Below are 24917 nucleotides of genomic sequence, written 5' to 3' on the forward strand. Positions count from 1 at the left end.
ATACTGTCAGCTTCTGGGATGTTTGTATGTGGTTGTTCCAGACGCTAATATACTCCTCTTTGTACTTGTGTATCGTCCTCTGGATTCCGCCCTTTGTCAGGCTATATTGGTTGGTGGATTGGGCAGGCTGGGTTTGGGTGACTTGTTGCGGGGTGCTTTGTTTTTCTGGGGCTTCTTGGTGTAGCAAGGCTTTGTGATGGTAGGAGCTGGGACTGCTGCTCTGAATGATAGCGCCCTCTTCTGGACAGCAAAGTAGAGTGGGAATCTGCCCTGTTCTACTCGACAGGCGCTGTTTGAGGTGCCCCTGTGGACCTGGAGAAAGTGTTTGCAGAGTTCTAGGTGGAATAGTTCTGTTGGGCCAGAGTCCCACTTTGCCCGGTCTGGGTATATGTCTGGGCCCCAGACTTCGCTGCCGTACAGGAGGATCGGGGCGATGATGGTGTCAAGGATTTTAAGCCAGACGGTCACTGGGGCCTTAAGGTGATACAGACGCCTTCTGATGGCAGAGAAGGTTTTGCTCGCCTTGTCTTTCAGTGTTTCCATGGCTTTCTTAAAACTCCCTGATTGGCTGATTTATAGGCCCGGGTCGGTGTAGCTGTCGGTTTCTGGAATTGGACAGTTGTTTAGCAGGAAGGGAGGACGCCCGGCTGCTTTTCGATTTCTTTTCTGGAACACCATGATGTTGGTTTTCTTTGGATTGATGGGCAGTGCCCATGTGTTACTGAACTTCTCCAGGATTTTCAGGTTATCTTGGAGACCTTTCTCAGTTGGCGATAGTAGCAGAAGATCATCTGCATCTATATCTATATCTATATCTATCTATCTATCTCATATTTATCTATCTATCTATCTCATATCTATCTATCTATCTATCTATCTCATATCTATCTATCTATCTCATATCTATCTATCTATCTATCTATCTCATATCTATCTATCTATCTATCTCATATCTATCTATCTATCTATCTATCTCATATCTATCTATCTATCTATCTATCTATCTCATATCTATCTATCTTATATCTAATATCTATCTATCTATCTATCTATCTATCTATCTATCTATCTATCTATATATCTATCTATCTATCTATCTATCTATCTATCTATCTATCTCATATCTATCTATCTATCTATCTATCTATCTATCTATCTTATATCTAATATCTATCTATCTATCTATCTATCTATCTATCTATCTATCTCATATTTATCTATCTCTTATTTTTATATCTTTATATCTATCTATCAAAGACCATTGGTAGAAAGGTCCATAGATATGTCCGGCTCCGGTTTGGACAGGACGGGCCCCTCTATCATGTCTGCTATGTATTGATCATAGAGCACATATTACAGTGAGGCCTATTAGTTAAAATAACACATTATTAAAGAATTCACTGGTGCCCTCTCAGCTAATGAATAATTACAGAATATAGATTATTGTATCTATTCTCCATATATACGTATTGCGGGATATATCCAGTGACACAACCTGCACTTCATTTTATGCACATCTACTGCTGTATGAAGTTCTATAAACTGATTATGCAGCAATTGTATGTCTATGTATTGATCAATTGATTATATCTATGATCTATCTATCTAATCATCTATCCATGTATCTCATATCTATCTGTCTATCTTACAGGTGAAACTCGAAGAATTAGAATATTGTGCAAAAGTCCATCTATTTCAGTAATGCAAATTAAGGAATTGCATTCATGCAGCTTAAAATTAGAATTTTGTGAAAAGGTTGAATATTCTCGGCTCAAAGTGTCGCACTCCAGTCAGCTAATTAATCCATACCCCCCGAGCAAAGGGGACCTGAGATTGGGACTTTGGGGTTTTCATAGGCCGTAAGCCATAATCATCCCCATATAACAAATAAAGGCTTGAGATCTCTCGCTTTCCATGTAATGAGTCTCATGTGTTAGTTTCACCTTTTAAGTTGCATTACTGAAATAAATGAACTTTGCACGATATTCTAATTTTTAGAGTTTCACCTGTACATCTGATAATAATAATAATAATAATATTAATACGATTCAGAGGATTACAGGCTAATATACACTTGAAACTCTCGGAGTGTGGGCCTTGCTCACAACAGCTTACAATCTATTTATTATACAAAAAAGCCAACTTTCTGAAATTAATTTCATGTCTGATTTGCCAAATCGGTCAAAAATTTTGTTTTAGATCTGAATCGATTCTACTCAAATCAAAAATGTTCCAACTGGCCTGAGAACTGGTTATGACCCTCTGCGGTCTCCTAGGACTCATATTTTTTTCGCTACTGTCTTTCTCTTTTTTTAATATATTTTTTTTCAATATCTCCCCTCGTTTTAAACTAGTGAATGCAATGAGAGCAAAAGCGACACTGACAGACATAGCTAAATGCATGTTTGGCTGCATTAACAGAATGCTTACAAACACGCCGCGCTGTCACGTGTTATGCCTTTTAAAATTATTAACATTCAAATAATTGTCCCTTTTTGGGGGAAGGTTGTTAGGCCTCTTGCACAGGAAGTTTTTTTTTAATCCGTTCCATTTTTTGCAGACTGTATACGGACTTATACGTAACCATTCATTTCAATGGATCCGCAAAAAAAAAACTAAGTTACTTCCTATGCCTTCCGTTTCCATATTTCCGTTCAAAGATAGAACATGTCCTATTATTGTCCGCATAACGGACAAGCATAGTACTGTTCTATCAGGGACCAGCTGTTCTGTTCCGCAAAAAGCGGAATGCACACGGACGTCATCGGTATTTTTTGTGGATCTGCTTTTTGCGGACTGCAAAATACAAAAAAAAGGCCATACGGTCGTGTGCAAGAGGCCTTATGGGGGAAAAAAAAAAGCAGTGGCTTGTTCTGAGCAAGCGTCCAGTAACTCGACGAGGTGGGGGTTCTGTTGCGCATAAGCTAGTTGGTGGTTGACACACATTTCATTATGAATGTAGGACAAGGAGGAGGAGAAGAAGCAGCTGACGATGACACGGGACACTTTATTGCTTGGGGATGTGGAGACCAGTAGAAGGAGGACAGACTTATTCTGATTTTGAATGCTGGCCAGTTTTATTTTCCTAAAGGATCTGGTGATGCTGCCTCATGTGCTGCAATAGAGCTCTGGTACCTATGTTTGTGTTTGAATGCCTACATCTTATTTTAATCCTGCAGATATTGCACATGGCTGCTGTGGTTTTGTGTGCTGGCCTTGTGGAGAAAAAGCACAAGACAATAGTTGCTCGCACAAAGCTTGAGACAGCCAGGCTTGGCCTAGGTCAGGCACATTTTGTGGCATCACCAGTTCCTGTGCTAGCCTCCTTTTGGAGGTTTTGGCTGTAAATTGCCTCCACTGTTTATCGCTGATGCTGCTACCACTCGTCTTCTCATATGTCACCTCCTCCTCGGCACCCCAGGTCCTGTCCAATGCACATCATCATCAGAGTCCTTACTTTCCCCACCACTTTTATCAGAGTGTGATATGTCATTGTGTGATCCTTGGCCCCTTCCCGATTTATTCCTCTGTATTTGTCCCAAGTGCCACTGTCACTACCACTGCCCTTACTACCACCATGACTACAGGTGCCACTACTACTACCACCACCACCATCTCCTACCTCTGCCTGAACCTCCTCCTCACGGCGATGAACCTGACACTTCTCACACAAGTCATCAACAGAGGGACTATCTTGAGTATCTTCCATTGAGTATCTCCTGAGTATCTTCCATAGCACATAGGGATTAGCTGCTTCTTCCTAGGAAAAATAAGGTGATCCACTAGGAGAGGGCAGTGAAAACAGATAGGATGCAACTGAAAGGCTTCCCTGGGGCTGCAAGAAGGAGAAGCAGGAAGAATGCTGTGACCCTTGGCTCCAAGGCACTGTGTCAGACTCAGAGGAGACCTCCTCATCAGTGAGCCATCCAGTCCACAATCTCATCCTCTTTCTCCTTAATAATAATGTTGCACCTATCGGAAGGTGAGCGAGAACTGTGGCACACTACTACTGGTGGGACAGCTGGTGGCGCTGCTATCCCTGTTTGCACTACTACCCACATTATGACTCTCGGATGACAAGGAATGTCTATCATTTACTAGACATTTTATAATGAGGCCTATAAATGTAAAGTCACAGGTTTGGTATACATATTATTAAATGGTAGGAAAATTACAAGTGGTTTTTTTTCTGTAATTAATAGACAAAGGCAAAATTAAATGTCCCTCCCCTTCTACAAATACACTGCAAACAGGTATTGACAATTTACAATGGTAATACAATAAGTGGAATGACGTTACTATAATCATTTCGTTTTTACAGTACAACCCATTCGCTAAAACTGCACAGGATCTTGATACGATACAGTGCATTTGCAGCAGAATGTACAGATGCAGCCGAGCTAAACTTCACGGTTAACTCGTTAAGTAAAAAATGGCACAAAAAGGTTAACAAACTCTTTCAATGTATTTCAATGGCTTTTGCCACAAGATCGCATGAGTCCATTTTAGCTCGGCTACATCTGAAAGCTATTGATGTTGGTGCCGGAGGTGCTGGCAATAAACCTATAGAACACTTATGAACTGCAGAAACTTGGGGTTGCAAAATAAATCTGTCTGGCTTCTCAGTTACAGGAAAAAAATGAGTTTGTTGCAGACTTTGATTGCAGAATTTTCAGTGCAACATGAACTTTTCAATTGCCAGCAACAGTATGGACTGTGAATGAAAAGTCCCTCCCTATGCAGAGCTGCAAAACTTCTGATTTATTTGGCTGTACAATTTTTGAAATTTTTGAAATTTATCCGATTTGTTCAGAATCAATTAGTTCATCTCTAATCCAATATCTATGCATCTATCTCATATCTATCTTTATCTATCTATCTAGAAAAACGAACTCCACAGCACTTCCCAAAAAGTGTGTTTTTATTCACCAGATAACATCAACTTTTCAGTCCTCTTAATGAGACCTTTCTCAAGCAATGACACCAATACAATGGTGCTCCATACGGATATAAATGCGTGCCCACATGATAGTCAATTAATAAAAACAATTAGCACATACGAATATAAATTGTGTACATAATCGTGTTTACAAAGCAAAATGAATAATCCATAAATTACAATTCCAGGATTCAGAAGTAACACCCAATTCATAAATATAAGATTCAAAGCATAATGTATATAAATGTGACCAAACATTAATTACGTATATCATAATCAAATCATTTAAATCTTCTGTGAGGTGCCAGGTGCAAAGGTTAAAAACATAGTCAATGAAGAGGGGAGGAGGATCTTTACTGACCAGCATGGAGAAATCCATGACACTTGGCGTCTCTCATTGTAAAGTGCGCATGTCACAAGCGCGATACCCAAGTCTCGCGATGCGCAAAAAGGAACGCACGCACAAAGAGAGACACTACAAGCTGTGCGTACGTACATAGTCATGTGGCGAACAAGCATCACGTGATCTGGCATAGGCTGAGACGCGGGTTAAAGCGCAAGTCAGCGGTTAGCAACGCAGTCATATTGCGCATATCAGTGCGGTTGCATTGCGCATAGCGACGCGATCACCTTATCAAACAAAATGTAACCACTGGGCCACTTCTCCTCTATGTGTGACAGTATCAAATAAGGGCAGGTTACTCAAGTCATAATAGGTCCGTTGATTATTTACAGCACTCTTCAGAGTGTTTATTAGGAGATGGTTAAAACAAAGGTTGATCGTATGTACTATTATAACTTGATTAACATGACCTTATCTGATTATGTCACACACGGGATAAAGCAGAGCAAAAATGTTTAATGAAAGTTTGGAAAAACCAAAACTGAAGTATGAGAAATGACATCCTGGGTCCGATATTAATATCAAAATGACTAAACCATTATAATGCATTAAAATATAATCACAAGAACCTCCACATCCTTCACCAGCAGCCAAAATCATCAGAGATGCACTGTTTATTCTATCCATCATCTATCTTCTATCCATCTATCTATCTATCTATCTATCCATCATCTATCTTCTATCCATCTATCTATCTATCTATCTATCTCATATCTATCTATCTATCTATCTATCTCATATCTATCTATCTATCTATCTATCTATCTATCCATCATCTATCTTCTATCCATCTATCTATCTATCTATCTATCTATCTATCTATCTATCTATCTCATATCTATCTATCTATCTATCTATCTATCTATCTATCTATCTATCCATCATCTATCTTCTATCCATCTATCTATCTATCTATCTATCTATCTCATATCTATCTATCTATCTATCTATCTATCTATCCATCATCTATCTTCTATCCATCTATCTATCTATCTATCTATCTATCTCATATCTATCTATCTATCTATCTATCTATTTATCTATCTCATATCTATCTATCTCATATCTATCTATCTATCTATCTATCTATCTATCTATCTATCTATCTCATATCTATCTATCTATCTCCTATCTATCTCATATCTATCTATCTATCTATCTATCTATCTATCTATCTATCTATCTATCTATCATCTATTATCTATCTAATATCTTTACAGGCGAACACTATTTGCACAGATGAATAGCAATCACTGGTAATTACTTATTATAAATTATGATTAATTTTAGAAGGTTAGTTTTATGGTGGCAGAAAATGATGCACATGTTATTATGCATATGGCGCTACACGTATTTTATGTATTTATTGCATATATAAACCTAAATTTAAGATTTGTCATTAATTGGTAATTGTGTATGCAAATGTTTTGACCCTCTATAAATATGTATTGTGACTTTGTATATGCTGCTTGAGAATGGTCCCAGTAAGCGGACCGAAACGTTGCACGGGTGAATAAAGGATCTTGCATTTTTCACCATCTGAAAGTGCTGCATTTTTTTCTTCTCTTTTATATCTATCTGTCATCTATCTAACATCTATCATCTATCTTTTATCCATCTATCTATCTATCTATCTATCTATCTATCTATCTATCTATCTAACACCTACCTATTTATCTATCTCATTGTCACAGTGCGGTTCACTGTGACAGTTGTGTCCGTGTAGGCTGGCTGCATGCCCTCTCGTGTGCTGGCTGCATGCCCTCTCATGTGCTGGCTGCATGCCCTCTCGTGTACTGGCTGCAGGCTGCCACCTGTGCAGGCTGGTTGCTTGGGGCTGTGTGCTGACTGCGGTGTCTTCTGTGAACTAATTCCTGTAAATCTTTGCTCTCCCCATGATGCTTCTCTGTTTGTCTGTGTTAGGCCTCTTGCACATGAACGTGTGCTGCCCGTGCCTGTGCAATGCACGAGCACCGACAGTGGGCCAGCCGCATGAGGATCGCGGACCCATTGAATTGAATGGGGTCCATGATCCGTCCATTCCATTCTATCTTTTTGTGGAATGGAAACATGGAACGAAACCCCACGAAAGCACTCCGTAGTGCTTTCGTTCCGTGTTTCTGTTCCGCCCTGCATCTCTGGATTTGCGGACCTATTCCGCTTGCACCAGCGTGGTTCCTTACAGGTAGGGGCCAAGTGTACCAGGGCCTTCCTGGAGGTGCAACCAGTGAGCCCTCGGCCCAGTTCGGCCCCACCACCAGGGGCTCTGTGAAGAACGGGGTGCACTGGCTCTCCGCTCTCTCCGTTTTGCCTCTGGTCTGCCGATGGACTTGGTTCTGTGGTAGTGCTACCACTATTGCCCACCTGCTCACTGTCATGTGCTTTTATTATACTTGTAATAAAGTTCTCTGTGGGTCCTTGATCTGTTTTGCCTGTGCCCTGTTCGCATGACGTTCCGGAGGTCTGCCTTGGGCCTTTGGCACGTGACAGTATGCAATACCGAGACAACTCTGTGCCGTGTTTGGCGTTCCTTTCTTGGCCTTGATTTTTCCAAGTTTCTGTTCCTGGGTCTGGTTTCTGTGATCTGTTGTTTGAGCCTGTGTTCTGAGTCTTGGCTTCCGGTTCTTTGCCTTCGGTAAGAGGGTGTCAGCATGTTCTGCCTGGCGTTCATGTTTGTCAGAGGGAGGGTGTGAAAGAGAGGTAATGTCACAGTGCGGTTCACTGTGACAGTTGTGTCCGTGTAGGCAGGCTGCATGCCCTCTCGTGTACTGGCTGCAGGCTGCCACCTGTGCAGGCTGGTTGCTTAGGGCTGTGTGCTGACTGCGGTGTCTTCTGTGAACTAATTCCTGTGAATGTTTGCTCTCCCCATGATGCTTCTCTGTTTGTGTTACACGGGTTGTTTGTGCTTTGGCGTACTGGCTGTGGTGGTCTCCGTGTATGCTGGTTGCCAGGGGCAATGTCTTGTTCTTGCAGCCTGTGTGTTTTGTGTTCTGTGCTCCTGTTCGGATGGGGTAACTTCCCCTGATCTGTGCCTGGGTGTGGATTATCAGGTGCCCTCATTAAGCAGCTATTTCTACCTGTGAGCTGTGGGGCTTGGGGTCAGTCTTTCTTGTGTCTTGCTGGGTGTAGCACCTGTCTGCTCAGCCAGGAGGTCAATCTATTCTCTGTCAAGTGCCTTACTGGGTGTGGCCCCTTGCTGCTGACCCAGGGGGTTTTACCATCTACCCTTCTGTGTGGTGTCGCCTGGTTTTGCATTGGTGTTGGTTGTTGTTCCCTGTTCTATTATGTTGTTGCTGTCTTGTCTGATGTTGTTGGTACCTGTTCTGTGATGGTGTTTGAGGTTATGTCCTTGTCTAATCTGTATCTGTCCTGTATGATGTCTATGTTATCCTTGTCTGTTCCTTGTTTCGCCTGGCAGTGCCTACTGCTTCTGATTGCATCCTGTCCTACGTCCTGCCTGGCAGTGCCTACTGCTTCTGATCCTTGTCTGCCTATAGTTTCTTTCTGTTCCTGTCCCATGTTTGTCCTGCCTTCGTGAGAGGGTCCCTGGCTTCCCCGGAGGGGGAAATCTCTAGTCTGTGTGCAGCTCTGGTCTGTGTCAAGCTCTGCCTGAGACCGCCATGCTTCCATCCCGCTTAGGGTCCAGGCATCTGCTTCTGTGCTAGTTCCCGTTTGTCTTGTTGTCTGTTCCATGTCGGGTGTTTGTATGGGTTCCAGTTCTGTTGCTGTCTGTTGGCGGGTGCTTGCAGGGTTTGCTCTGGGCCCTGTGGCTGAGCCAGGCTTAGTAGAGGTAAGAGCCGGGGCTGCTGTCCTGTATGTGCGCCCAGAATGATATTGCTCTCTCCTGCACGGTGAACCATAGTGGAAACCTGCCTGGCTCTGCCCGGCACGCCATGTTGGAGGTGCTGCGATGGACTTGGAGGAGTTATTTGCAGAACTCTAGATAGAAGGTCTCTGTTGGGCTGGAATCCCACTTTGACTGGTCTGGGTAGGTGGCCGGGCCCCACACCTCACTGCCATAGAGCAGGATCGGGGCTATGACACCATCAATCTCTCATCTCTATCTATCTATCATCTATCTCACTCATATCTAATCTACCTCATATCTATCTATCTATCTATCTATCATCTATCTCACTCATATCTATCTGTATTCCTAAGGGCTCATGCACACGAATGTGTGTGGCCCGTGCTCGTATTGCAGCCTGCAAACACTTGGAATGGATCCGCAAGATAAGGAATGGTCCGGAGCGGAGGCATGGAGTGGAACCCCACGGAAGCACTACGGAGCACATTCGTGGGATTTTCGGTCCGTGCCTATGCACTGCAAAAAAATGGGCCGCACATGTTTGTGTGTATGAGCCCTTAAAAATACAAAATAGAAGGATTAGGATATGAACAATAAGGTGCAATCCCAAAGGGACTGACACAAAATCCCGAAAATTGGCAGCACTCTCAGGGAGTTAAAAAACCAAAAGTCTTTTATTAACCCAAAGTGATTGCAACGTTTCAGCTCAACAACCGAGCCTTTCACAAGCCAGGCTATCTATCTATCTATCTATCTATCTATCTATCTCATATCTATCTATCTATCTATCTCATATCTATCTATCTATCTATCTATCTATCTATCTATCTATCTATCTCCTATCTATCTATCTATCTATCTATCTATCTCATATCTATCTATCTCATATCTATCTATCTATCTATCTATCTATCTATCTATCTCATATCTATCTCATATCTATCTATCTATCTATCTATCTATCTATCTATCTATCTATCTCATATCTATCTATCTATCTATCTATCTCATATCTATCTATCTATCTATCTATCTCATATCTATCTATCTATCTATCTATCTATCTATCTATCTCCTATCTATCTATCTATCTATCTCTCTCATATCTATCTATCTATCTCATATCTATCTATCTATCTATCTATCTATCTATCTATCTATCTATCTATCTATCTATCTATCTATCTCATATCTATCTATCTCCTATCTATCTATCTATCTATCTCATATCTATCTATCTCCTATCTATCTATCTATCTATCTATCTCATATCTATCTATCTATCTATCTATCTATCTATCTATCTCATATCTATCTATCTCATATCTATCTATCTCATATCTATCTATCTCATATCTATCTATCTCATATCTATCTATCTATCTATCTATCTATCTCATATCTATCTCATATCTATCTATCTATCTATCTCCTATCTATCTATCTATCTATCTATCTATCTCATATCTATCTCTCTCATATCTATCTATCTCATATCTATCTATCTCATATCTATCTATCTCTATCTATCTATCTATCTATCTATCTCCTATCTATCTATCTATCTATCTATCTATCTATCTATCTCCTATCTATCTATCTATCTCCTATCTATCTATCTATCTCCTATCTATCTATTATCTATCTAATATCTATCTATCTATCTATCTATCTATCTATCTATCTATCTATCTATCTATTATCTATCTAATATCTATCTAATATCTATCTATCTCATATCTATCTATCTATCTATCTATCTATCTCCTATCTATCTCTCTATCTATCTATCTATATATCTCCTATCTATCTATCTATCTATCTATCTATCTATCTATCTATCTCCTATCTATCTATCTATCTATTATCTATCTAATATCTATCTATCTCATATCTATCTATCTATTATCTATCTATCTATCTATCTATCTATCTATATATCTATCTCATATCTATCTATCTATCTATCTACCTCTCTATTATCTATCTATATATCATCGATCTATCTCTCTATTCTGCAGCACTGTACACAGAATCCATCTCCGTCTGCCTTTTGACCAGCTAGGCTTGCAATCTAATCTCATTATGTCTTTCTCACACATCAGGGATAATTAGCATTCACCTAGTAATAATGATAGGTTTCTGTAATGTTGGAGCAAAGCAGAGAACCTGGAGGAACCCCGCACAAGACAGCAGCACTGACCGCTGAGCCCCATATTACCCCATATGACTGATATAACCGGTAGTACGGGGGATATGTCCAGACTATTGGTGGAGAGGACTCTACAAAACCCCTTTTAGACCTACAAGGAGGGGAGTCGGGGACCCTAGAAATGACCATTGTATCCCCCAGATGAGTGTGGTTTCTCTGCATGTAAGAACCTGTGTATTCACACCAAGAACATCTCATCCCATGATTGCTGCATATGAACGACATCCATAAGGACAATTCTTATGGATGCGTAAAACATAGCGCTCTCCCATATGCCTATAGGGGGTATCCAAGATATCCGGGATCCATCTCCCCTTTTCCACAAGCCCCCATAATGGATGAAGAATCAGGTGTATATCATAAAATTGTCGCCCATCCCAGCTGTTGCCTTTGATACCCTAATTTAATTAAGGGCGCTGTCCCTTTAAGTAAAACAATTCAGCAAAACAATATAAATTACTTTGTAACAAATCATATTATTGTATTATGCAAAGTGTATCCAGGATGAGCAAACACAGCTCTGTCCACAGCTAACCAAGGATTTCAAGGGCAATTCCACTCAAAGGTAAAGAAATGGTAGTTTAGGGTCTTCGTCAGTAGATGTTGTCAGCTGCCACATGTGGGAACAGGGTTGTCAGACATAACCCCTGCAGTGTTCTGTGGAAGCTTCAGTATTACAGCTGACCATCTTTTCCCCGCGCTCTGTCTACAGCCGAGGAGGACATTGGAAGGGGGAAAAAACCTCCAGCTCCAAGGAGCCCAAGGAGAAGGTACAAGGGACGCAGCAGATTCATATAGAGAATACATTGTATCATTGCTGCATGCAAAGTACTCCATGTGCACCTTTCTTAGTATTCATACTGTCTGCAGGTGGTTCTCCTACTGCCCCAGGCAGGGGATACATTTTGTACTTTGCGGAGGTGAAATCTCATTATTCCCCCCTCTGAGACCCCCAATATGCATCCAGTTAGTACACAGCTGGCACCATAAACCGGCGAGTTGTCAGCCGGCATGCTGGCACTCCAATCTCAGCGTGCCAATGTGGTAGGAACCTACAAATTGCAATACAGAATAGCAGAATTTACAATGGGAAATGCCCAATTCTGATACTGGAGCCCATCGCTGTATTAAAAAATGTCACAGGTCCATCAATTTATCTCTTTTTTGGGTCCAGGTAAAATACCCCCCCCCCCCCCCTATGTTCCTTGGGGCAACTGATGCCAATTTTGCCTAAAATTTCCTATTTAACCCCATAAAGGGCAACAGATGTTATTCCTATACTCCTATTATCTTCACAGCTTCCTTGCACAACACTGCAATGCTATATCTTCAGAAGAAGAGTCTCCTGGGCTGAAGAGCTGACAGTCACCCCCCCCCCCCCCCAGCCAGATGCATAGCAGGTGCACAAGGGGTAGGATGCAGGCATTTAGAACTGAATCTTTGCACTGGGTGAAGCTAAGCCTAGTTACGATTTTGCCCCCCTCACCGGTGTCACTTCTTGTCAATGCAATTTTAAAGAAAGTAGGGACGGTACCTGGCTGAAGGAGGCAGCTTCATTTTCTCAGTTGCAATGTGACAGACAAGGGAAAACGTGCAGGAGATACTCGTACGGCTGTGCAGATACAAGCAGCGATGGTCAGTGGTCCGGTTGCCCCTTGCACAGGCGGAGAGGCAGCCTACAGCATTCTTCTGGAGTCACTGGATGGAGAATCCCATGCCTCAGCCTCTACGATGCAGCTGAGCCAGGCTGAGCAAATACAATGACACCTCTTAAGGTATCCCTGATCAATCTTCTCGATTACTGCAAGCGAATCACTGCGCCACCTTAACAGTGCAAACGCCAGGAGAAAGCAAAGGCGTAAAACTGTTCTCTTTCCTCCCCAGCTTGCTTCATGTCTAGGGATAGAGGGAGCGAGAACAATGCACAACCTTGCATTTAAATCTGAATGGCGGGGAGGTATTTGGGGGAGATTAGGAGGCGCCGGGCTCTGATTGGCCGCAGGTTAAGCTAGCAGTGACAGAGAGAGATGGCTATCGTGGAAAAAAAGTGAGGATTTTTAATTTTTTTTTATCCTCTGTCTTGAAGCATTGGCTTGAAGGATGGATCAAAGTCTTGTCTGAATGAAGGGCATTCATCATAGCCGCCTGCACAAGTCGCCCTCAATGCTGCAACATCTCCAGCAGCTGCTGCTGATTCCTCGGCATCTTCAGTACCAGCAGCAGGAACGTGCTGAGGAGCAGTGCAGACCTGTGAGGGGCGAAGCGTGCAGAGCGAGGGGGAGAAAATCTGTGGAATCCATGGAAAATCAGGGAATTCTGGAATCTGGGGCAGTGATGGGATTATCTGGATATCAGGGAATCGGGAATGGTGGGGTCGGAAGAAGAGGACTGCGGGGTCTGTGCAGTGATGAGGGAGATTAGGAATCTGGGAGAATCAAGGAATTGTGGGATAAGTGGCAATGATATGATTGTCAGTACTGAGATGGGGATCAAAGATCTGGGTGAATCAAGGGATTTGGGGATCAGTATGGTGGGAATTGGGGGGTGTATGTAGTGATCAGAAATCTGGGAGAATCAGAGAATTTGGAGACCAGTATGGGGGGAATTCTGGGATCAGTAAGGTGGGAAGAAGAGCATTGGGGGGATCTACAGCAAGGAGTGAATCAGGGAATTGTGGGATATCTGGTGGGAAGTAGTGGATTAGGGGACTGTGTAGTTGGGTAATCAAGAATTTGGGATCTGTGGCAGCGATGGGATTAGAATATCTGGTGGGAAGTAGAGGATTGTATGGTTAGGAGTCAAAACATTGTGGAGGTTTACTGGGACGGGCAGAAGGAATCTGGGGGAAATCAGGGGTTTGGGGATTGGTTTAGTGGGAATTTGGGGGTCTGTATAGAAATCAGGTGATTAGCAATCTAGAAGAATCAAGGGATTCTGGGATCAGTAGAGTGGGAAGAAGAGGATTGAGAATCTTGAATCTGAGATAATCAGGGAGTTGGTGGGAAGCAGAAAATTGTGGAGGTGTACTGGTATGGGCAGCAGGAATCTGGGGGAATCAGAGGGTTTGGGGGCTGGTACAGGGGTCTATGTAGTGATCAGGAATCTGGAAGAAGCAGGGGATTTGGGTGATCAGTATGGTGGGAATTGGGGGGATGTCTATGTAGCAATCAGGAGAATAGCAATCCGGGAGAATCGGGGGATTCTAAGATCAGTAAGGTGGGAAGTAGAGGACTGGAGGGGTTTATAGCGAGGGGTGAATCAGGAAATTGTGGATTATCTGGTGGGAAGTAGTGAATTAGGGGATTGTGCCAAGAGGTGATCAAGGATTTGGGATCTGTGGCAGGGATTGGAAAGGAATGGGATTGGTGGGAAGTAGAAGATTGTGTGCTCAGTCTGGTAGGATAATTAGGAATCAGGGAGTTGGTGGGAGCCAGACAATTGTGGGGTTGTACTGGGATAGACAGCAGGAATCTGGAAAAATCAGGGGATGTGGGCATACAGGGTCTATGTAGTGATCAGGAGATCTGGGGATTGGTATGGTGGGAATTTGGGGTTCAATGTAGTGATCATGAATCTTGGAGAATCCGGGGATTTTGGAATATGTGTACAGTATGGTGGGAACGTCTGGGGTCTACACCTAAGGGTTGATTAGGTAATCCTGGGATACGTGGGATCGATCAGGATTATCAAGGATCTCTCAGAGTTGGAAAGTAGAGAATTATGAGTCTATAATCTGATGGGATGATCAAGAATCTGGGAAAACTGAGGAATTCTGTGTCAGATATGGGATGATCAGAATCACTGTGGTTTTGGTACAGTGTAGTGGGAAGTAGAGAGCTGAAGGGTCTTTGGTGTGATGAGGTGATCAGGAATCAGGGAGAATCGTGGAATTCTGGATCTGTGGCAGTGATAGTATCAGGATATTTGGTGGTAAGTTAGAGAACTGTGGGGGGCAATTAGAAATCTGTGATAAACCAGGATATGAGATCATCAGGATATCTTGGATCTATGAAGTAATAAAAAATCTGGGAGATTTATAGAATTTTGGGATCTCTGCAATGGATAGGCTTATCAGGATATCTTGAATCTGTGGGCATTATGGTGGTATTTGGAGAGTTGTGGGGTTTATGCTGAGATGTAATGATCTGGAATCTGGGAGAATTCCTGAATGATGGGGGAAGACTTTCAGGATCTTTTACAGAAAATGTTTGAGGTCATGAGGTGATCAGAAATTTAGGAGAATCATAATGATAAAATTATTAGGATATCTGGGTGCCGCATGGTGGGAACTAGATTGTTGTTGGTTCTGGGGGAATCTAGGAATTCTTCTATCTATGGCAGTGATAGGATTAGCAGAAAATCTGGGATATGGGTACAGTGAGAAGCAGAGAATTGTCAGGTGTGAGAATATGGGAGAATTAGGGAATTCCAGCAAGAAGCAGATCATATAAATACTGGAAGAATAAGAATTCTTGGGTCTGAGGTCATGAGAGATTGCCAGGAACATCTGGGATCTGTGTGTAGACAGAAGAGAAGTGGGAACATCTGGGATGAATGAGCAGTGGTGAAAGGAGAAGCACGAAGGTGAGAGATCTATGTCTGGAAGAGATTTTGGAAAAGTGAGGAATATCTGGAATCAGTAAACTAATGTACGGATTATCTGGGTTAAATAAGGTACAATGAGGAAATTCTCAGATACGGTATATCAGAACTCAATGAGATAAAAATCAGTAATATCTGGGATCAGTGAGCTAATTATAAGGGATATCTGGGATCAATTTGCTAATTATAGGAATATATTAGATCAGTGAGATTGTTTTTAGGAATAGCTAAAATCTGTGAAGAAATAATCCAGATATCCTGGGATCAATTAGGTAATTATCAGGAATATCTGGGATCACTGAGCTAATTTTAATTAATATCTGGGATCAGTGAGCTAATTATCAGGAATAGCTAGGAACAGTGAGCTAATTCTAAGGAAAATGTGGGATTAGTGAGACAGTATCAGGGATATTTGAGATCAGTGAGGTGATAATCATGAATTTCTGGGATCAGTGAAGTAATTATCAGGAATATCTGCGATCAATGAGGTAATTATAAGGAATATCAGTAAAGTAATATTCAGGAATTTCTGGGATCAATGAGGGCAATAAATGACAAAAATAAGCATTTAAGAATACAGTTCTGAGGGGTCAGCTGTAGCTTTTGAAATTTACAAAGGGTTAAATAAAATCTGCAATGGAAAGATAAAATTATCAAAAATACAAAATTAATTGGCAGATGGCCAAAGAGAGCAAAACAAATCTCCCAAAATTCTTTAAATATATAAATGCTAAAAGACTACGTCAGAGCAGGTAGGTCCCCTAAATAATGGTAATCTGTCTGAGCCAATCTATCTGCAAATCTTACATTGTGTCAGTATGTTTTTCACTTTATATCTCTCACTATTTCCATGTCTCTATCTGTATGTATTGTTCGGTCTTTCTCACAAACATCACATGACAGAGGATGCTCTCTCCATGGTGTAAAGAGATAGAGAAGTAGACCTGGAAGAATTGGGTGCATCATTTAAAAGCAGAGTCATTTCAGAGGCTGATATGTATCAGTTTAGTTTAAAGGGGTTGTGCAGGTTCAGAGCTGAACACAGACATATCCCCTTCTTCCCCCACTCATCTCCTCTGACATGAGCATTGGAACATTTCATGCTCCAATGCTCTCCCTTGCTCTGCGCTGCATTGTGCAGGGCATGGGCTGTTTTTTTATATATTTTACACTGCTCTGATGCTTATATCAGAGGGACTGCCTGCATGAAGAAGGGGATATGTCCAGGTTCAGCTCTGAACCCGGACAATCCCTTTAAGTGCACAACATACACACCAACACTACATGAGCTGAAAAAAGTTAAATAACTGGAATACCCCATTAACTTCTGTTGTGGCAAAAATGTTGGAAGGACTCTTCAGGGACAATATACAGGATTATAAGAGACAGACATTGCCAGGCTAACCTGATTTGTCTTTGTAAAGAGGTGAGTAGAAGCCTGGACAGGTGGGCGGCTGTGGATGTAGTGAGTTAGTGTTGAGCACATCGAGCTTCGGATCATAGTTCCAAAGTCGATTCATTCAAAAACGTTGTTTAAATTCTATAGAGAGTCCTGTCTCTGTACAGCATTAAAATGTATGTGCTGCGCGGAAGCAAAATTTGTGGTGCGAGACTTCGATAAATAACTTCGGGCTTCAATTCTAAGCATATACATTTTAATGTTGTGTGGAGACAGGACTGCATACAGCATTAAACCAAAGTTTTTGAACAAATCAACTTCGGATCTATGATCTGAAGCTTGATTCGCTCAATGCTAACAGTGAGGTAAGTAAAAGCCTGGACAGAGGGGTGGCTCTGGATATAGGGAGGTGAGTAGAAGCCTGGACATAGGGACGGCTGTGGATGTAGTGAGGTAAGTAGAAGCCTGGACAGAGGGGCGGCTCTGGATATAGGGAGGTGAGTAGTAGCCTGGACAGAGGGGCGGCTGTGGATGTAGTGAGGTGAGTAGAAGCCTGGACATAAGGACGGCTGTGGGTGTAGTGAGGTAAGTAGAAGCCTGGACAGAGGGACGGCTGTAGATGTGGTGAGGTAAGTAGAAGCCTGGACACGGGGTGGCTCTGGAAATAGGGAGGTAAGTAGAAGCCTAGACAGAGGGACAGCTGTGGATGTAGTGAGGTAAGTAGAAGCCTGGACAGAGGGATATCTGTGGATGTAGTAAGGTAAGTAGAAGCCTGGACAGAGGGACGGCTGTGGATGTGGTGAGGTAAGTAGAAGCCTGGACAGAGGGGCGGTTCTGGATATAGAGAGGTAAATAGAAGCTTGGACAGAGGGGTGGCTCTGGATATAGTGAGGTAAGTAGATGCCTAGACAGAGGGACGACTATGGATGTGGTGAGATAAGTAGAAGCATGGACTCAGGGGTGGCTCTGGCTATAGGGAGGTAAATAGAAGTCTAGACAGAGGGGCGGCTCTGGATATAGAGAGGCAAGTAGAAGTCTGGACAGAGGGACGGCTGTGGATGTAGTGAGGTGAGTAGAAGCCTGGACAGAGGGACGGCTGTGGATGTAGTGAGGTGAGTAGAAGCCTGGACAGAGGGACGGCTGTGGATGTAGTGAGGTAAGTAGAAGCCTGGACAGAGTAACGGCTGTGGATGTAGTGAGGTGAGTAGAAGCCTGGACAAAAGGACGGCTGTGGATATAGTAAGGTAAGTAGGAGCCTGGACAGAGGGACGGCTGTGGATGTAGTGAGGTAAGTAGATGCCTGGACAGAGGGGTGGCTCTGGATATAGTGAGGTGAGTAGAAGCCTGGACAGATGGGCAGCTGTGGATGTGGTGAGGTAAGAAGAAGCCTGGACACAGGGGTGGCTCTGGATATAGAGAGGCAAGTAGAAGCCTGGACAGAGGGACGGCTGTGGATTTAGTGAGGTTAGTAGAAGCTTGGACAGAGGGGCGGCTCTGGATATAGTGAGGTGACTAGAAGCTTGGAGAGAGGGGTGGCTGTGGATATAGTGAGGTAAGTAGTAGCCTGGACAGAGGGACGGCTGTGGCTGTAGTGAGGTAAGTAGAAGCCTGGACAGAGGGGCGGCTGTGGATGTAGTGAGGTAAGAAGAAGCCTGTACAGAGGGGCGGCTCTGGACATAGTGAGGTGACTAGAAGCTTGGAGAGAGGTGCTGCTGTGGATATAGTGTGGTAAGTAGTAGCCTGGACAGAGTGGCGGCTGTGGATGTAGTGAGGTAAGTAGAAGCCTGGACAGAGGGGCGGCTGTAGATGCAGTGAGGTAAGAAGAAGCCTGGACAGAGGGGCGGCTCTGGATATAGAGAGGTAAGTAGAAGCCTGGACAGAGGAACGGCTGTGGATGTGGTGAGGTAAGTAGAAGCCTGGACACAGGGGTGGCTCTGGATATAGGGAGGTAAGTAGAAGCCTGGACAGAGGGACGGCTGTGGATGTAGTGAGGTAAATAGAAGCCTAGACAGAGGGACGGCTGTGTATGTAGTGAGGTAAATAGAAGCCTAGACAGAGGGACGGCTGTGTATGTAGTGAGGTAAGTAGAAGCTTGAACAGAGGGGCGGCTGTGGATGTAGTGAGGTAAGTAGAAGCCTGGACAGAGGGGCAGCTGTGGATACAGTGAGGTAAGTAGAAGCCTGGACAGAGGGGCGGCTGTGGATACAGTGAGGTAAGTAGAAGCCTGGACAGAGGGGCGGCTGTGGATGCAGTGAGGTAAGTAGAAGCCTGGACAGAGGGACGGCTGTGGATACAGTGATGTAAGTAGAAGCCTGGACAGAGGGACGGCTGTGGATACAGTGATGTAAGTAGAAACCTGGACAGAGGGACGGCTGTGGATGTGGTGAGGTAAGTAGAAGCCTGGACAGAGGGGCGGCTGTGGATACAGTGAGGTAAGTAGAAGCCTGGACAAAGGGCTGGCTCTGGATATAGTGAGGTGAGTAGAAGCCTGGACCGAGGGACGGCTGTGGATGTACTGAGGTAAGTAGAAGCTTGGACAGAGGGGTGGCTCTGGATATAGTGAGGTGAGTAGAAGCCTGGACAGAGGGACAGCTGTGGAAGTAGTGAGGTAAGTAGAAGCCTGGAAAGAGGGGCGACTGTGGATGTAGTGAGGTAAGTAGAAGCTTGGACAGAGGGGCGGCTCTGGATATAGTGAGGTGAGTAGAAGCCTGGACAGAGGGGAAGCTCTGGATATAGTGAGGTAAGTATGAGCCTGGACAGAGGGGCGGATGTGGATGTAGTGAGGTAAGTAGAAGCTTGGACAGAGGGGCGGCTGTGGTTATAGTGAGGTAAGTAGTAGCCTGGACAGAGGGTCGGCTGTGGATGTGGTGAGATAAGTAGAAGCCTGGACAAAGGGGTGGCTCTGGATATAGGGAGGTAAGTAGAAGCCTGGACAGAGGGACGGCTGTGGATGTAGTGAGTTCAGTAGAAGCCTGGACAGAGGGGCGGCTGTGGATGTAGTGAGGTAAGTAGTAGCCTGGACAGAGGAGCGGCTGTGGATGTAGTGAGGTAAGTAGTAGCCTGGACAGAAAGGCGGCTATAGATGCAGTGAGGTAAGAAGAAGCCTGGACAGAGGGGCGGCTCTGGATATAGAGAGGTAAGTAGAAGCCTGGACAGAGGAACGGCTGTGGATGTGGTGAGTAGAAGCCTAGACAGAGGGACGGCTGTGTATGTAGTGAGGTAAGTAGAAGCCTGGACAGAGGGGTGGCTCTGGATATAGTGAGGTGAGTAGAAGCCTGGAGAGAGGGACGGCTGTGGATGTAGTGAGGTAAGTAGAAGCTTAGACAGAGGGACGGCTGTGGATGTAGTGAGGTGAGTAGAAGCCTGGACAGAGGGGCAGCTGTGGATGTAGTGAGGTGAGTAGAAGCCTGGACAGAGGGACGGCTGTGGATGTAGTGAGGTGAGTAGTAGCCTGGACAGAGGGGCGGCTGTGGATGTAGTGAGGTGAGTAGTAGCCTGGACAGAGGGACGGCTGTGGATGTAGTGAGGTGAGTAGAAGTCTGGACAGAGGGACGGCTGTGGATGTAGTGAGGTGAGTAGTAGCCTGGACAGAGGGGCGGCTGTGGATGTAGTGAGGTAAGTAGAAGCCTGGACAGAGGGGCGGCTATAGATGCAGTGAGGTAAGAAGAAGCCTGGACAGAGGGGCGGCTCTGGATATAGAGAGGTAAGTAGAAGCCTGGACAGAGGAACGGCTGTGGATGTAGTGAGGTGAGTAGAAGCCTGGACAGAGGGGCGGCTGTGGATGTAGTGAGGTGAGTAGAAGCCTGGACAGAGGAACGGCTGTGGATGTAGTGAGGTGAGTAGGAGCCTGGACAGAGGGGCGGCTGTGGATGTAGTGAGGTGAGAAGAAGCCTGGAGAGAGGGGCGGCTGTGGATGCAGTGAGGTGAGTAGAAGCCTGGACAGAGGGGTGGCTGTGGATGTAGTGAGGTGAGTAGAAGCCTGGACAGAGGGGGAGCTGTGGATGTAGTGAGGTAAGTAGGAGCCTGGACAGAGGGGCGGCTGTGGATGTAGTGAGGTAAGTAGAAGCTTGGACAGAGGGGCGGCTGTAGATGTAGTGAGGTCAGTAGTAGCCTGGACAGAGGGGCGGCTGTGGATGTAGTGAGGTAAGTAGAAGCCAGGACAGAGGGGTAGCTCTTGATATTGAGAGGTAAGTAGGAGCCTGGACAGAGGGGCGGCTGTGGATGTAGTGAGGTAAGTAGAAACCTGGACAGAGGGGCGGCTGTGGATGTAGTGAGGTAAGTAGAAGCTTGGACAGAGGGGCGGCTGTGGATGTAGTGAGGTCAATAGTAGCCTGGACAGAGGAGCGGCTGTGGATGCAGTGTTGGTAGATTTTGCTGAGGCATTTGATACTGTCCCTCATAGACATTTAATATGTTATCTCCACACAGTAAGGAGGAATATCTAGGATGTGATATGGGATTAAATGTGGGATTGAGCCCTGTTTGTGGATTTTTAGAATATCTAGGATTTTATGCCACGAGTAGGACCGCCATCTCGTCAATATGAGATTGACAGGGGTCAGACTCTTGGCTCCCCAGCAATCAGCTGTTTGAGGAAGCCGCAGTGCTCACCGGAGATTCGATGAGTGCCACGGCCTCCCCTCAGCTTACAGAGCCCAGCACCATTCATTTGATAGAAGCTGCTCAGCCCCAGCCACTTCATACAGCTTATCAGTGGTTTCGTATTGATGACCTATCCTGATCATAGGCCGTCAAAAGAAAAAAAAAAACATGGAAAACCCCTTTAAATTGGCACCTGCTGTAAGGACTGCTGAACTGTATCTATAGAAAAATACTGATTGGTTTGCATTGCTGAAGTTGTTCCCGACAACTGAATTTTGTCTCTAGGTTCAAGAAACGTCTACGTTGCGAGCGGGTTGTACCTGTCTTTATTTGTTGTATCGTACTGTTTATTCAGTAAAGAACTGCAAACTGCATCGCCTGCCGTAGCACAGGCATGTGCTCTGACTATGACTTGAGGACCCGCATCACTAGATTATGTGATCAAAAAGGTCCTGTGCATCCATGCAACATATTATCCAAAGGCAATAAGGTATGCAAATGACCTCTAATGCCGATACCGCTGCTGACCTTCTTATTGGATGACACTGGGCGCTCTGATTGCAGAGGTTATTATTTAATGAAGGGCTGAATGTGTGTTAAAATCCGTTTAGGCGATATGCCTCTTTCTGAGAGACAGGCACAGCTACTGCAGAACACCAACCTCCAGAACTGGATACAAAATAGCACTCCAAACTGGAACCTCGCAAATAGCTGTCAGCAGATGAACAGGAAAAGCGTACAGTCAGCTTACACTCCTGGCAATCAGTCTCCAACAGCATACAGGGAATCCCCCCAATAACGAGACAAGGCTCCGTCTTGAGGGTCAGCAGTGGTCTGATGTGCTGGCACACCCAGCCTGGTTTTTATTACAGTTTTGCAAATACAGAACAGATACAACACATCCCCACAATGCATCATGGTTTCCTCCTCTCTGTCCCAGAGACAACCGAAGGCAATCCAATTATCTCTCAGGACAAAGTGAGATCACCCCTACAGCAAACACAGACATTTAACATATCCCCAGATAGCTCAAGTCTGAGTGCATATCATTAGGTGAATGGCACTCAGAATACACAAATACAATAATATTAGCTATCTGGGTGCCCTCACATAACATACAATTTAACCGAACACATAATAACATAAAATACAATTCTACAGACAGATTTAAGCTGTGCGGCCGGTCTGTTTTCTCCTTTAAAGTTACTATGGGCCATAATCCTGAGGCAAGAGGCTTTTAAACAGCCCTCTCCAAAACCCAGTGGCGAGGTTGGTTTCGCCACACATCTCCCCCCCCCCCAGGGAAGACTAACCAGATACCTGACCTCACGCCGGTCGGTACCTCAGTTAGTCTGGCAGCCCACCCACAACCCAATACTGGACCTGTTGAATTTTGGGGCCTGGCTCTGTTCTGTAGGTCCCCAGCTGTTGAGTGTGCATCTGCTACTCCTTGCTTTGTGGTTCTCCAGCTTGGAGCTGTAGGTACTTGGTGGGCAGAGGCCGACTGTGCTCTGCCCAGATGCCAGCTCTTCCGCTGGGGTGAGGGGGGTACAAGCTAGTCCTGTAACAAGGGGGTTGGTGGAGCAGAGGCTAGCGGCTCTCTGCCCTGATGCCAGCTCTTCTGCTGGGAAGGGATCAGTGGGTATTGCAGGCTCATCCCCTGCCCCCAGAACTCGGTTGGGAAATAGCTGGGAAGGGGAGGACTCGCTTACCTCCTCCTCCTGGTATCCCTGCGGAGATGGCTGGAGATCTGGTTGTTTGAGGGGGAGACCGACTGTCTCCTCTTTGGCTAAACAGCCCTGTTGCTGGGGGACAGGACCGACTGTCCCTACCCCCTGTGCTGTGAGTGCAGAGACCACGGTCCGATCTGCACAGTTGTGGGGCTTACTGTCTCCCCCTGGTGCGTTAAGCTGCCGCTGGGGAATGGAGACTAGGCTCCCAGTTCCCAACAAATCCTGCTGCTGCTGGGGGACAGGACCGACTGTCTCTGCCCCCTGTAACTCCGCCTGCCGCTGGGGAATGGAGACTCGGCTCCCAATTCTCTGTACATCACACGGCCGCTGGGGAATGGAGACTAGGCTCCCAATTCCCAAAAAATCATGCTGCTGCTGGGGGGCAGGAACAACTACCTCTGCCCCCTGTAACTCAGCCTGCCGCTGGGGAGGGAGGCCGCTGCTCTCCCCTCCCTGCACTTCACACTGCCGCTGGGAATGGAGACTAGGCTCCCAATTCCCAAAAAATCATGCTGCTGCTGGGGGGCAGGAACAACTACCTCTGCCCCCTGTAACTCAGCCTGCCGCTGGGGACGGAGGCCGCTGCTCTCCCCTCCCTGCACTTCACACTGCCGCTGGGGAATGGAGACTAGGCTCCCAATTCCCAAAAAATCATGCTGCTGCTGGGGGGCAGGAACAACTACCTCTGCCCCCTGTAACTCAGCCTGCCGCTGGGGAGGGAGGCCGCTGCTCTCCCCTCCCTGCACTTCACACTGCCGCTGGGGAATGGAGACTAGGCTCCAAATTCCCAAAAAATCATGCTGCTGCTGGGGGGCAGGAACAACTACCTCTGCCCCCTGTAACTCAGCCTGCCGCTGGGGAGGGAGGCCGCTGCTCTCCCCTCCCTGTGATTCACACTGCCGCTGGGGAATGGAGACTAGGCTCCCAATTCCCAAAAAATCATGCTGCTGCTGGGGGGCAGGAACAACTACCTCTGCCCCCTGTAACTCAGCCTGCCGCTGGGGAGGGAGGCCGCTGCTCTCCCCTCCCTGCGATTCACACTGCCGCTGGGGAATGGAGACTAGGCTCCCAATTCCCAAAAAATCATGCTGCTGCTGGGGGGCAGGAACAACTACCTCTGCCCCCTGTAACTCAGCCTGCCGCTGGGGAGGGAGGCCGCTGCTCTCCCCTCCCTGCACTTCACACTGCCGCTGGGGAATGAAGACTGGGCTCCCACTGT

At 45.2% G+C, this 24917-nt stretch overlaps 1 protein-coding gene across 1 annotated transcript in view; it reads right to left on the reverse strand.

Annotated features, from left to right (window-relative positions):
• The window catches only part of LOC122932760 (galactosylgalactosylxylosylprotein 3-beta-glucuronosyltransferase 1-like), a 95945-nt gene extending 82694 nt beyond the window's left edge, over positions 1 to 13251 (reverse strand). Inside the window, exon 1 of the mRNA XM_044287355.1 lies at positions 12897 to 13251. The gene's annotated coding sequence lies outside the window, so the exon portion shown is untranslated. The remainder of the gene's footprint in view (positions 1 to 12896) is intronic.
• Positions 13252 to 24917: the final 11666 nt, after the last annotated feature.

The sequence above is a fragment of the Bufo gargarizans genome, chromosome 3 (genome assembly GCF_014858855.1).
Source record: "Bufo gargarizans isolate SCDJY-AF-19 chromosome 3, ASM1485885v1, whole genome shotgun sequence".
In the NCBI taxonomy this organism is placed as follows: Eukaryota; Metazoa; Chordata; class Amphibia; order Anura; family Bufonidae; genus Bufo; species Bufo gargarizans.